Genomic DNA, 13,063 nt, shown 5'->3' with positions numbered 1-13,063 from the left:
AAAATAATCTCTCTACCCTTTAGCAATCATTCTCTGTCCCCCTTCTCCCCAGCCCCTGGAAACCACTAATCTACCTTCAGTCCCTATGGATTTTCCTATTCTTGACATTACATATAAATAGAATCATACAATGTGTGAACTTCTGTCCCTGGCTTCTTTCACTTAGCATAATGTTTTCAAGGTTCATCCATGTCATAACATCATGAGATTTTCATGATTAAAAAAAAAAGTCTCAGTCTAGAGCTTGGCCCATAGTGAGGTATCAGTAAATGCCAGTTATTATTATTAATAAGATAAATAGTAGGCACCTCCTCTTACAATATTGTTGGCTGAATATCCTTCAATTATTTCTTGAAAATCTCTAGGTACAAGGAACTCAGGATTGAGAAAGGAAGACCTTCATCATCTATAAAATTGTGACTATAAAATTTTTACTGTTGAAAAATTGATCCTTAAAATGAAGCAAAATCTGCCTCCTATTAACTCCTACCAGTTAGTCCTTGTTATAGGTTGAATTGTGTCCCCCTCAGAAAAGATATGTTGAACTCCCAAGCCCCAGTGTTTAGAATGTGAGCTTCTCTGGAAATGGCTTGTGCAGATGTCGTTAAGATGAGGACATTAGGGTGAGCCATAATCCAATATGACTGATGTCCTTAAAAAAAGGAAAATCTGGAGATAAATACCCACAGAAATGGTGCCATGTGACAATAAAGGTCAGCATGAGGTTTCTACAAGAAAGAGCACCAAAGATTGTCATTAAGCCACCAGAATCTAGGAGGAAGACTTGGAACAGCTCTGTCTCACAGTGCTTAGAAGGAACCAACTCACCAACACCTCAATTTTTGATTTCCTGTCTCAAGAACTGTGTTTCTGTTGTTTAAGCCACAGAATTGTGTTACTGTTAGCGGACCCAGAAAACTAATAAAGTCTTATTTTTTCATTCAGGTGCCAACAGGTTGCCCCTTTACTCACAAGATGATCTTTCAAATATTTGACATCAACTTACCTGTTCCATCACAAGCCTCTTCTTCTCCGGTGTGATGGTCATGTTCTTCCAGTATACAACCTCCAGTCTACTCTTTGGGTCTTCTGCTCTTCTCTAGATATGCAATGGCTTGTAAGTAAATGCTAATATTCTGAGCATTTATTAAGTCCTAGATAGTAAGTGTTCATAAAATGCCAAATACTCCACTTTGCCATTTTGCAATCATTAGTGTCTACACTCTGCATAGGAAGGATTCATGTTACTCCACACCTGCTAGAATTTGAGCAAACTCAATTAGTAAGGTTGGCATAGGCAAGGTGGGGCTCCCTGGAGTGGGACTTCCTCCAAAAATATCCCAGATACTGTTCTTGTTTCCTTTTGCTTCATCCTTTTCAAGGTACCATCATTCCACACATGGACTTCTGCACAAGCTCCAAACTCTTCTTCCTGACCCCATTCTTGTCCAGCTTACAGTCCATCCTCCACCATATAGCCAGAGGGATATTTGCAAAGCACAAATTAGTTTAGGAATTAAGATCTGTGAGTGTGTTTTTCATTGCAATTAGACTAAAATGCTTACCTTGTTCTACAGTGTCCTACAGGGGACAGTCCCTTCCATCCTCTCCAATCTCATCTCCTTCCATTCTCCCCCATACTCCAGCACACTTCCTCTGTTCCTGAACACACTAGGTCATTCCCACCTCTGGATACTTATCTTTGATCATCCCTCTTCTTGGAACACCTCCTTCCCCTCCATTTTTGTGTCCTTATGGCTGGCCATCTCATCATTGGGGTTGCAACTGAAATGTCACTTTTTAGAAGGGCCTCCTGGGCCATGCTAACTAAAGTAGTGACCCCTTCCCATCTCACTCTACCCCAGAACCATGAGAGATGTGTGTGCATGTGCCTAGAATTTCCCATTTTCCAAAATTATCTGATGTATGTATATGTTTAGTATCCATTTTACTCACAAATCAGTTCCCAGCATTAAAATAGTGCTTGGTAAATAATTGTTGCTCATTAAATACTTGTGGAAAGAAAGAATTTACATATGAATAAGTGATTTTTTTTAGGAAAAGGAATTGGGAGATGAGGTCAACCTTGGAGCAGAAATACCTCTGAGTCATACATGAAATGTTGTGCCAAGGAAGCATGGCAAATGTTCTTGGAGTGATATTGCAGTTGGAAATGGCTCAACAAGGTGAACACTTTTGTCATGTGCCATAATATCCTTGTCTCCATCCTTTCAAGTTTTCATGAGGTTAAGAGTAAAGAATCTGGTATAGAACAAGTAAGTTCAGGCATTTCAGGAGACTAAATCCACAAACACAAGACCTGAGGTAGAGCGCTTCCTTTACTCTGAACATTCTTCCAGGACCCAGGTGGGATCTTAAATATGTCACATTAGAGTAGATGAGAAACCAGTTTTTGCTTCCTAGCACTTCTCTGTCCATGAGATTTCCAAGAATTGCTGAAGATTTGGCAATTTTATTCCCTAGCCACTGATAAAATGCCTGAGTCTCTTTGGCAGATAGCAGCCTGATAGGGAGTGTTTGTTCAAACAAGCACAGACAATGCCCAAACAGAGAGCCATGGGTCTGGCGTAAGGGCAGCCCAGCCTCAAACAAATCAGCTCCCAATAAGACCTGCCTGAGTGGGAAATGGCTCATTGCAAGCCACCTTCTGCTCCATACCATCTGGCTCCCCACACGCCTTTCCTTGCTGAGTTTTAATTTCCGAACCAGACGCACTGCCACAATTATGCTTTACTTCCTTTTATGCATCCTGCTGTGGGAACACAGAAGCTTCTGGTAATTAAGTGTCTACTTTGTGAATGGTGAGGAAGTTTCTGCACTTAACCATTACTCTGTTTGCTGGAGTTACAGCAGGGAAAGCCAAAGATTTTAGCACCTTGGATAGATCCCAGGTCACTAGGGCTCTCATCATCAACTTTGGAAGCAAATCTATAGCAAGAGAAAGGGAGCATTTGCAGTTTGATGAAGTCCCCATTTGCCCTCTTACCAGCTATCTGCCTGTGAGCCACTCTTTCCATTGTAGCCACCAGTCTCTCTGTGTTTTCCCAGCCATGGAAGGTGAAAGCCAGGTAAGACAGGTAAGTTTCAATAAGGTAAGAGATGCAAATGTGCTTTGGGACATGCTTTCCAAGCCATACCCTTTGTTTCTCCAAAGGTATGTAGCCAGCCAGCTCTGCTGGTCCTAAGAGGCTTAGAGATGAATTCTATCTGGTATGCACATCCTTAACAAAAACAATGCAGAGAACACATTTTTTACCTAGCAATAATCAGCTGAGGCTGAGGAACACCTTTAGCAAGAGAGCCTATGGACCAGTAGTTTCTCAAAATATTAAGTGTATATTAGTCACATGGGCATCTTGTCTAAGTGCAGATTATTCTTCAGTAGATCTGGAATGGGATCTCAGATTCTATAATTCCTAACAATGGTCCAAGTTGTGATGCAGTGGGGAGTAAGCCCATTTTGAGTACAGAGGTCTGGAATTGCATGGGAGCACAGCAGCCTTCCCTTTACCTCCCTTCCCTGTCATCTTCCAACCCAGATGCTAAACAACAGGTTCCATTTATCATTACACTTGTGCTATTGTCCTTTTTATATTAGACATATATTTTTCAACATTTGGCCAGCTTCACTCATTTGTCATCTGCCAACCTAAGAATACATTTGAATATTTAACCCAATTTTAAAGGGTGTTTGGTAACCCTAACCTGGTTGAATCAGTCAAAGTCCCACCAGGAGGAAAGGTATCATCAACTATATTTACAGAGAGAATTTAGTTTGTACAGGTAAGAAAGAAACTGAATGTGAGTTAACCTGGCATTAGTAACAGCAGGTACTACTGAGCCCTGGGGTGGCAAGGTCAAATGAGGGAAGCAGAGTCACCAGAGATACAGGGTTCTCTGGCAGACACTGAGATCTAGATTAGATGATCTAGCAGAATATGGAGTCATGGAGAAAAGGCAGCCGAGTTCAAGAGTTGGTCACTCCACCAACTGAGCCACCTAGGCTCCATTTAAGTAAACAATACAGTATTGTTAATCATAGGCCCCATGCTGTATGGTAGATTGCCAGAACTTATTTATCTTGCCTAACTAAAACTTTTCCCCCTGTGACCATCATCTTCTCATCTTCCCCTCCCCACAGTCCTTTGCAAGCACCATTTTACTCCGTGCTTCTATGAGTCTGACAATTTCCACATTGGTTAGACTAGATTCCATATATAAGTGAAACTATGCAGTATTTGCCTTTCTGTGTATAGCTTCTTCTGCTGACCATAATGTCCTCCATGTCTGTCTTTCATCTGTATTTTTGCAAATGGCAGCATTTTTTAAGGTTGAATAATATTCCATAGTATGCATAGACCACATTTTCTTTATCCATTCATCCACCAGTGGACATTTACATTGTTTCCATGTTTCAGCTATTATGAATAATCCTGCAATGAGCATGAGGGTGCTGATACCTCGTTCAGATCCATATTTCAGTTGCTTTGGATAGTATTGGGAAGTGGATTGCTGGAACAGATGGTAAAGAATTGCCATCTAATTATTAAGTGACCATAATAAACCACTCTGATTAATTTGGCTTCTGTATATTTATATGTCAAATGTTACTAATGATGATTGTTTTTTCACCTTACTATAAGGGAATTCTATAGGATAAAAATCATATTTAAAAGCATGTATTTATTCTTTCAATGAGCAAATAATCTATTCTAAGCACTACAGTTTCTACTGGCTGGGTGGGAGGCTCTGTAATAAGATTTTGTGTAACCCCATCCCCCACTAGACATTATGTTAAAGGTCCTATATGTGCTTCCAAAGCCCCTGGGTTTCCCATGGTAACAGTCAGGGTCCAGTTATAAGGCAGAAGCAACACCAGTAAGTGGACAGAGAAAATCCAATGTGAAGAACTAATAAATTTGAAACAGAGGATTAACGACTAAAGGACACATATCACAGTATGTGTATCACATACAGTATTGAGTGTTCTCTCCCCTATCAGATTAGGAGTTTCTTTAGACCAGGAGCTGTGTCTCTAATTCATCATTTTAACCCTAGAACTTCAGGGTTATCTAGACCTAAGTACAATATCTGACACCCGGTGACTCTTAATGATTGTTGAGGAAATGAATAAATGGAAATCTAAGGTCTAAGGAGACTTAGAGGTTCAGACCATTGCATTTGAAAACTACCTTGTTTTAATCGGCTCCAGAAAGAGACCATTGAGAGAATGCTCAAGTGTTGGGAAGGAACATCACACAGACAACATCAACAATGAGAGATAAGAAAGCAAGACATATTCTGGAATCTTTTGGTTACCCATCTTTTCCAAAGCATGGATTTTGAGGGGTAGCAGAATAGGAAATTGGAGAAAGAAAGCAGGAGATACATGATGAGGAGTTTACCTCTTGTCTAATGTAAAGGGAGCCACTGAAGAGTTTGGCCAGGGGCCCCAGTAGGATAGGACATGTGGGGTCATTGTTCACCTTGGCACTCTGTGAAATGTGCAGTGGTTAGCTGGGAAGGGCTATACTTTGAGGATGTAAAATGTAATGTGTTTTATGTATTTGGATACAAGTAATTTTAAAAAATCAGTTAAAGGAAAGAGGTAAAATAATTGTAATTACTTGCTACTAGGAATCCTACTTGGTTAATTCAAATGTGATAAACAGTGTCAAAATGATCTCTGTATTTTTGTTTAAAAACGGTATAGCCAAAGGAAATATAATTATGGACTCAAACACTGACAGCACACTTTTGAACTCTTTTCAAAGAAATGACCGCCAAGTGATGTTGGCCTAGAATTCAAACTGGCTAAAAGATGATGTATTTCAAGTGGTTTTTGTCAGTGGGGGCTTTATTAATAGCTTTGAAATAAAAGTTCAAGTTCCCTAACGGCCAGTTCCCAAAAAAGTCACGTGAAATAGAACTTTTTTCTTTCATTCCCTTCATGTCTTCTCCATAAGTTCACATATAACACATCAAGTGAACCAGAAGCAATATTATTTTACATAAAATTTCTTTAAGCCCCCAAAGTTAGCAAGTTGGCAATTCACTGAACTCTACTAATCCTTAGTTTTCTCATCTATAAAAAGGGCTCAGTTTTTCTCTTTTCATGGATTATATAATATTCCTATAAAAAGCATGTTTATTCTTTTTAAATATCTTATTTATTTATTTATTTATTTTACAGAGAGAAAGAGAGAGAGAGCAAGCACAAGCAGGGGGAGCAGCACGAAGAGGGAGAGGGAGAAACAGACTCCGTGCTGAGCAAGGAGCCCAATATGGGGCTTGATCCCAGGACCCTGAGATTATGACCTGAGCCAAAGGCAGACACTTAACTGACTGAGCCACACAGGCACCCCAAAAAAGCATTTTTGAAGAAATGTTTTGATTTTGTGAAAAAGGGTTTATAAAAATCACTATATTTTTACCTTGTATGTAGTCTTAATTCCTTCCTAGTGGATCATAATTTCATGGAATATTAAGGAAGTATCCCTAGTTATGGATTGAAATGGTAGAGATTTCCATATGCCAATTGTTGTATACTTAAGTAACCAATCATAAATAGGACTTGCCCATATACCAAGAACCATTTATTACAGGGGAAAAAAATCTAGTTTCTTGAGTATGCATGTAGAGAAAAACAAAATCATTCTATCTTTGGGAACAAGTCATTTATTTAGCTCTGCCTAATTAAAACTGAGTTTTTAATTCTAGAATGCCTCATAAATTTTACCATGTAATGAGCATATATTTTTATTTATTGTTTAATTAAATTTGCTATAATTTGATATTTGCATTCATATCAATCATCCTTTGAAGTGTATTGTGTTTCAGTTGATAGCCAGAGTTCATCTAAGTGGTCAGCAGTTGCTTGATCAGTAGGAACAGTAGAAATTGGGACATTTACTTCAGATGGTTGTTGTGAGGATTGAGACCACGATTGTGAAGTGCTTGTGGTAAGCCTGGCATATGATATTTGAAAAATAGATAGTGGCTGCTAATATTGTTTTTCATTATGTTTTGTTGTTGCAATTGTTGGAAGCTCTTAGGACATTGTGTAGAACACAAAAGTAATTGATCAATAACTTGAAATTACCATATCTTACTCTAAATGATGCTTGATAAATGATTAATGGGTTGAAGATAGAGAAGAGGATATTAAGATATTATATTCTGTACCTGATATACCCCTACCAATAAAAGTGGTTATATTGACGTGACTTACCTAAAAAAATTATATGCATCACCAAGTTATGTATACACATGGAGAAATTCAAACCATACAGGAAATTTCAAATAGTCTCCTCCTCCTCTAATATACTTGTTGAAGTTGTTGCTGGTGCTCAATAAGAGAAAGTTTTATTTAACGGTTGCCAGTAAAATTTCTGCTTTTAATAAACAGACTGTCAGTTCCAGTAAATTATGTTCATTCAGGAAGGACACCAGGGGACTTTATCTTTGTGATATGAGGTAGATAGGCACCCATTCTTACAGAGAAGTACTAACATCATTTTTTTCTTTTTTTTTTTTCTCCCTGAGAAAGTATCCCTTTATACAGCTTATAGGCTGCCAAAGATAAGGATTTACAAGAATTTCCCTACAGTCTAAAGACCTCTTGAAAGTAAGAGGAAAGAGATGGAATGCCTATTGTCCCATAAGAGCTCATAAGTACCTGTGGAATAAACAAATGATTGAATCCTGATCTTTTCTTTTTTTAAGCTTCAAAATTACTACTTATAGGCAATGTTATTGTAGTTTGGAGAAATAGTTAATGTTAAACTTTTGGCAAGAATGAAATTGGTACAGTGTTTGGGAAAACTGGTTTGCAATATAGAGCAGGTGCTTTCTAAATGCCTTCACTCATTATGCTCAGGTGAACTAGTTTTGTGGGGATGGACATTCCCACGTGGGAAAAAAAAAAGTGTAAATGTGGAAAATATTTTTTAAAAATTTATCTAAAGACATTAGAGAGCTATTAAAGGAACAAATTCTTGGCCCAGACCCTCCACAGGTGACCACAATATTTGGCACTACTTTTCACCTCAGTTGATTCTCCAGTTCTCAAGAAGAGCTGACCAGCTAACAAGCAGAGGAGAGCTTCCAGCCTCCTCATGGAGCTATGAGAGTAGAGTCCAAGAACACATCTCAAGCTAAAAAAAAAAAAAAAAAAAAAAAAAAAAATGCCAGTCATGTGGAATTCCAAATGGCCACACCCTAGGATAGAGAACAAGACTTCAAAAACACTGAATCCCAGTCTCCAAGAGGAAGCTAAGGAGACATTAAAAAGTAAATGCAATGTGGTACCCTGGGTGAGCTACTGGATTAGAAAAACACAAGGTAAAGACTGAAGAAACCTGCATAAATTACAAATTTTATTTTACAATAATGTATCAAAACTGATTTATTAATTGTATAAATAACCATACTAATGTAAGATGCTACTAGTAGAGGGAAAAGAGTGTAGGGTGTTTAGAAATTCTATACTATCCTCTCAATTCTTCTCAATCTACTATTGTTTCTAAAATAGCAATAAAAACAAACTAATATTAAAAGCTCCTGCACAGTGAAGCAGGGGCTTTTAATTATTAATTATTATACAATTATTATATTATTATTATTATTATACAATTAACAAGAATAAAAGGCAACCTACTGAATGGCAGAAGATATCTGCAAATGGCATGTTCGATAAGAGGTTAGAATCCAAAATATATAAAAAACTTATAAAACTCAACATGTAAAAAATGATTAGTCCAATTAAAATGGGCAGAAGACATGAAGATGTTTCTCCAAAGAAGACATACAGATGGCCAACAGACACATGAAAATATGCTCAACATCAGTAATCATCATGGAAATCCAAATCAAAACTACAATGAGATATTACCTCACACCTGTCAGAATTATTAAAAACAACAGGAAACATCAGGTGTTGGTGAGGGTCTGGGGAAAGGGAACCCTCTTGCACTCTTGGTGAGAATGCAAACTGGTACAGCCACTTTGGAAAACAGTATGGAATTCCCTCAAAAAGTTAAAATTAGAACTATCCTTTGATTCACCAATTGCACTAGGAGGTATTTTGCAAAGAATGCAAAAATACTAATTCAAAAGGATACATGTATTCCAATGCTTGTAGCAGCATTAGCTATAATAGCCAAATTATGAAAACAGCCCAAATGTCCATCAATTGATGAATGGATAAAGAAGAAGTGGTATATACCCAATGAAATATTACTCAGCCATAAAAAGGAATGAGATCTTGCATTTGCAACATGGGTGGAGCTAGAGCATTATGTTAAGTGAAATAAATCAGTCTAAGAAAGACAAATCCCATATGATTTCACTCATATGTGGAATTTAAGAAATAAAACAAATGACCAAAGAGAAAAAAGAGAGAGGCAGACCAAGAAACAGACTCTTAACTATAGAGAACAAACTGGTAGTTACCAGAGGGGAGTGGGTGGGAGATGGGTGAAATAGGTGATGGGGATCAAGGAGAGCACTTGTGATGACCACCAGGTGTTACATGGTAGTGCTGAATCACTATATTGCATACCTGAAACTAATTATTACGCTGTATGTTAGCTAACTAGAATTCAAATAAGAACTTAAAAATCACTAAAACAAAAAGACATTACATTATATACGAATAGATGAAATACTCTAATTAAAAACAGAAACTGCCATATTGCATGAAAAAATTAAAAAACAAACACCCCCCCAAACTTTGTGTAGCTTAAGAGACACACTATAAATACAAGGATATAAAGAAGTTGGAAATAAATTAATGCAAAGAGACACGTCATGGAAACACCAAAAGAAGGCTGACAATCATCAATATCAGAATAGTAAAATTAATTTTTTTTGTTTTAACTATCAAAAAAGATACCAAAAAAACACAGAGAATATGGGGAGATGGAGAGAGAGTTGGGGGAGTGGAGGGATAGATGAACCATGAGAGACTGTGGACTCTGAGGAACTAACTGAAGGTTTTGGAGGGGTGGAGGAATGGGAGGTTGGGTGAGCCTGGTGGTGGGTATTATGGAGGGCACATATTGCATGGAGCACTGGGTGTGGTGCATAAACAATGAATTCTGGAACACTGAAAAGAAATTTAAAAAATAAATAAAAATGTTTAAAAAATAACACAATGGGGAAGTTTTAAGAAAGAAAGAGGGATATTTCATTATTTAAAAAGTATCAATCCATTATGATCATATGAAACTTTTAATCAATTTTTTGTTCTAATAATATAGCTCCAAAATGTATAGAGCAAATAATGACAAATTTAAAAGAAAGAGACAAATGTTCAGAGACTGTGGAAATTTGTCATATCCCTTCTTAGTCATGGGCAGAACAAGGCATTGTTAAAAATCAGAGAAGAAACTTTTTTTGATTTTGGTAGGGACATTGTGGGTACCTGGGTGACTCAGTGGGTTAAGCCTCTGCCTTCAGCTCAGCTCATGATCTCAGGGTCTTAGGATCAAGCTCTGCATCAGGCTCTCTGCTCAGCAGGGAGCCTGCTTCCCCCCCTCTCTCTGCCTGCCTCTCTGCTTCCTAGCAATCTCTCTCTCTCTCTCTCCCTATCAAATAAATAAATAAATACTTTTTAAAAAAAAGAGAAAGAAAGAAAAGAAAGAAAGAAAGAAACTTGGTAGGGACATTGAAGATTAAGAACAGAATTTTAAAATCCTGACCAGTTTGACATATATAGAACACTACACCTGATAAGTACAGAATAAAATTCCCATGGAACTGAAATTATACAAATTATATTATAATCATATAGAATTAAGTTTGAGGTGCACCTGGGTGGCTCAGTGGGTTAAGCCTCTGCCTTCAGCTCAGGTCATGATCTCAGGGTCTTGGGATCAAGCTCAGCATCAGGCTCTCTGCTCAGCGGGGAACCTGCTTCCCCCTCTCTCTCTGCCTGCCTTTCTGCCTACTTGTGATCTCTCTCTCTGTCTGTCAAATAAATAGACAAATAAAATCTTTAAAAAAAAAAGAATTAAGTTTGAAATGAACAAGAAAATAACTAAAATTTCTTTTTGAATTTTGAAAGGAAAAAAAAACACTTCTAAATTAGCAATGGATCTGTGAAGAAATCACAGTGAAAGATATTTTGAACTGAAAGGAAATATAAATAAAATTTGTCAAAGTTTGTGGGATGAAGTAGTTAGAAGGAAATTTCTGGGCTTAAATATATGCATTGTTTTAAAAGATTAAAAATAGATGGGATATGGGGCTCCTGGGTGGCTCAGTCGTTAAGCGGCTGCCTTTGGCTCAGGTCATAGTTCGGTGGTCCTGGGATTGAGACCCGCATCAGTTTGCCTGCTCAGCGGGAAACTTGCTTCTCCTTCTCCCACTTCCCCTGCTTCTGTTCCCTCTCTCACTGTGTCTCTCTCTGTTAAATAAATAAATAAAATCTTTTTAAAAAATAGATGGGATAGATATGCCTCTTAAAATATTAAAAAATGTCAAATTAACCCAAATAAAATGGAAGAAAATAATAAAATAAGCAGAAGTAAATAAAATAAATAAATAAAAGGAAAATAATATGCAAGGTACAGAATCGACAGAGTCAGAAGTCAGTAGGTTAAAACATTGATAATTCCATAGCTTGGCCAATCAAGATAAGAAGAGGAAAAGCACAAGTCCTAAGAGATTATTAACTCTAGGGAACACTGAGGGTTGCAGAAGGGGAGGTAGGTAGGGGGATGTTGTAAGTGGGGGATGGGCCTTGAGGAGGGTACTTGAAGTCATGAGCACAGGGTGTTATATGCAACCATTAAATTCTACCTGTGAAACTAATAACACATTATGTGTTAACTAAATTAAATTTAAATAAAAAACTATAATTAAAAGAAACACAAATATGTGTATATATATAAAATTATAGATGTACTGTATATCTATCTATATATACAATTATATAATATATGTATATTTTATCTATATATACCGTTATATATGTGTATGTGTTATCCCATAATCTCTACAAAGAAATTACAGATCTAAATAAACTGAGGACTAGGGGTAACTGGGTGGCTCAGTCCTTTAAATGACAGTCCTTTAAATGACAGACCTTTGATTTCACCTCAGGTCATGATCTCAGGGTTGTGAGATTGAGCCCCAAATCAGACTCTGTGCTAGGTGTAGAGCCTGCTTAAGATTCTCTCTCTCCCTCTGCCCCAACTCCTTTACTTGGGTGCAAGCACATGCACTCTCTCTCTATCTCATAAATAAATTTAGTTAATTCATTAATTCATTAATTTAGGGCTATTACATGTGTAGATTCTCCTCAAATTGAGCTGGAGTTTGAATACAATTTCTACTAGATAGGAGCATGTGTGTGTATGTGCGTGTGTGTGTTTGTTTGTGTGTGAAATGATAACATGTAAGCGTTACATGTTATCTTTACTAACATACAAGTGGAAATGAAGAGTCATAAGCAAAAAAAAAAAACAAAAAACAGAACTTCAGAAAAGATTTTATGGGCAACAGACATAATTTTAAAAATATATGGTTTATTATTTATTTCTAAAAATCTACAGGAAATGAGGAAAGCATTCACCAATGATAACCCAGATGTCCACCTCACCTCAATCCCTAACTCATTAATTTTATAGGTTTATTTTCATAATTGAGTACAACTGAAGATACCTCCCTACCCACTTTTTAAGGTATAGTTTTGAGATCTACAGAGGAGTGAGGTTCTTACACCTATTAGTAAATAAATTTCAGAAGACTTATAATATATATTTAAATAACAATTCAAGTACATTTTTTATTATGTTCAGTTAGCCAGCATATAGTACATCATAAGTTTTTGTTGCAGTGTTCAATGATCCATTAGTTGCACATCACACTCAGGGCTCATCCCAACTTGTGCCCTCCTTAATACCATCATCTGGTTACACCATCCCCTCACCCCTGTCCCTTCTGTAACCTTCAGTTTGTTTTCCAGAGTCCAGAGTCTCTCATGGTTTGTCTCCATCTCTGATTTCTTCCATTCAGTTTTCCCTCCTTTCCCCTG

The sequence above is a fragment of the Martes martes genome (genome assembly GCF_963455335.1).
Source record: "Martes martes genome assembly, chromosome: 2".
NCBI lineage: Eukaryota > Metazoa > Chordata > Mammalia > Carnivora > Mustelidae > Martes > Martes martes.
Note: the sequence above shows the minus strand (reverse complement) of the source record.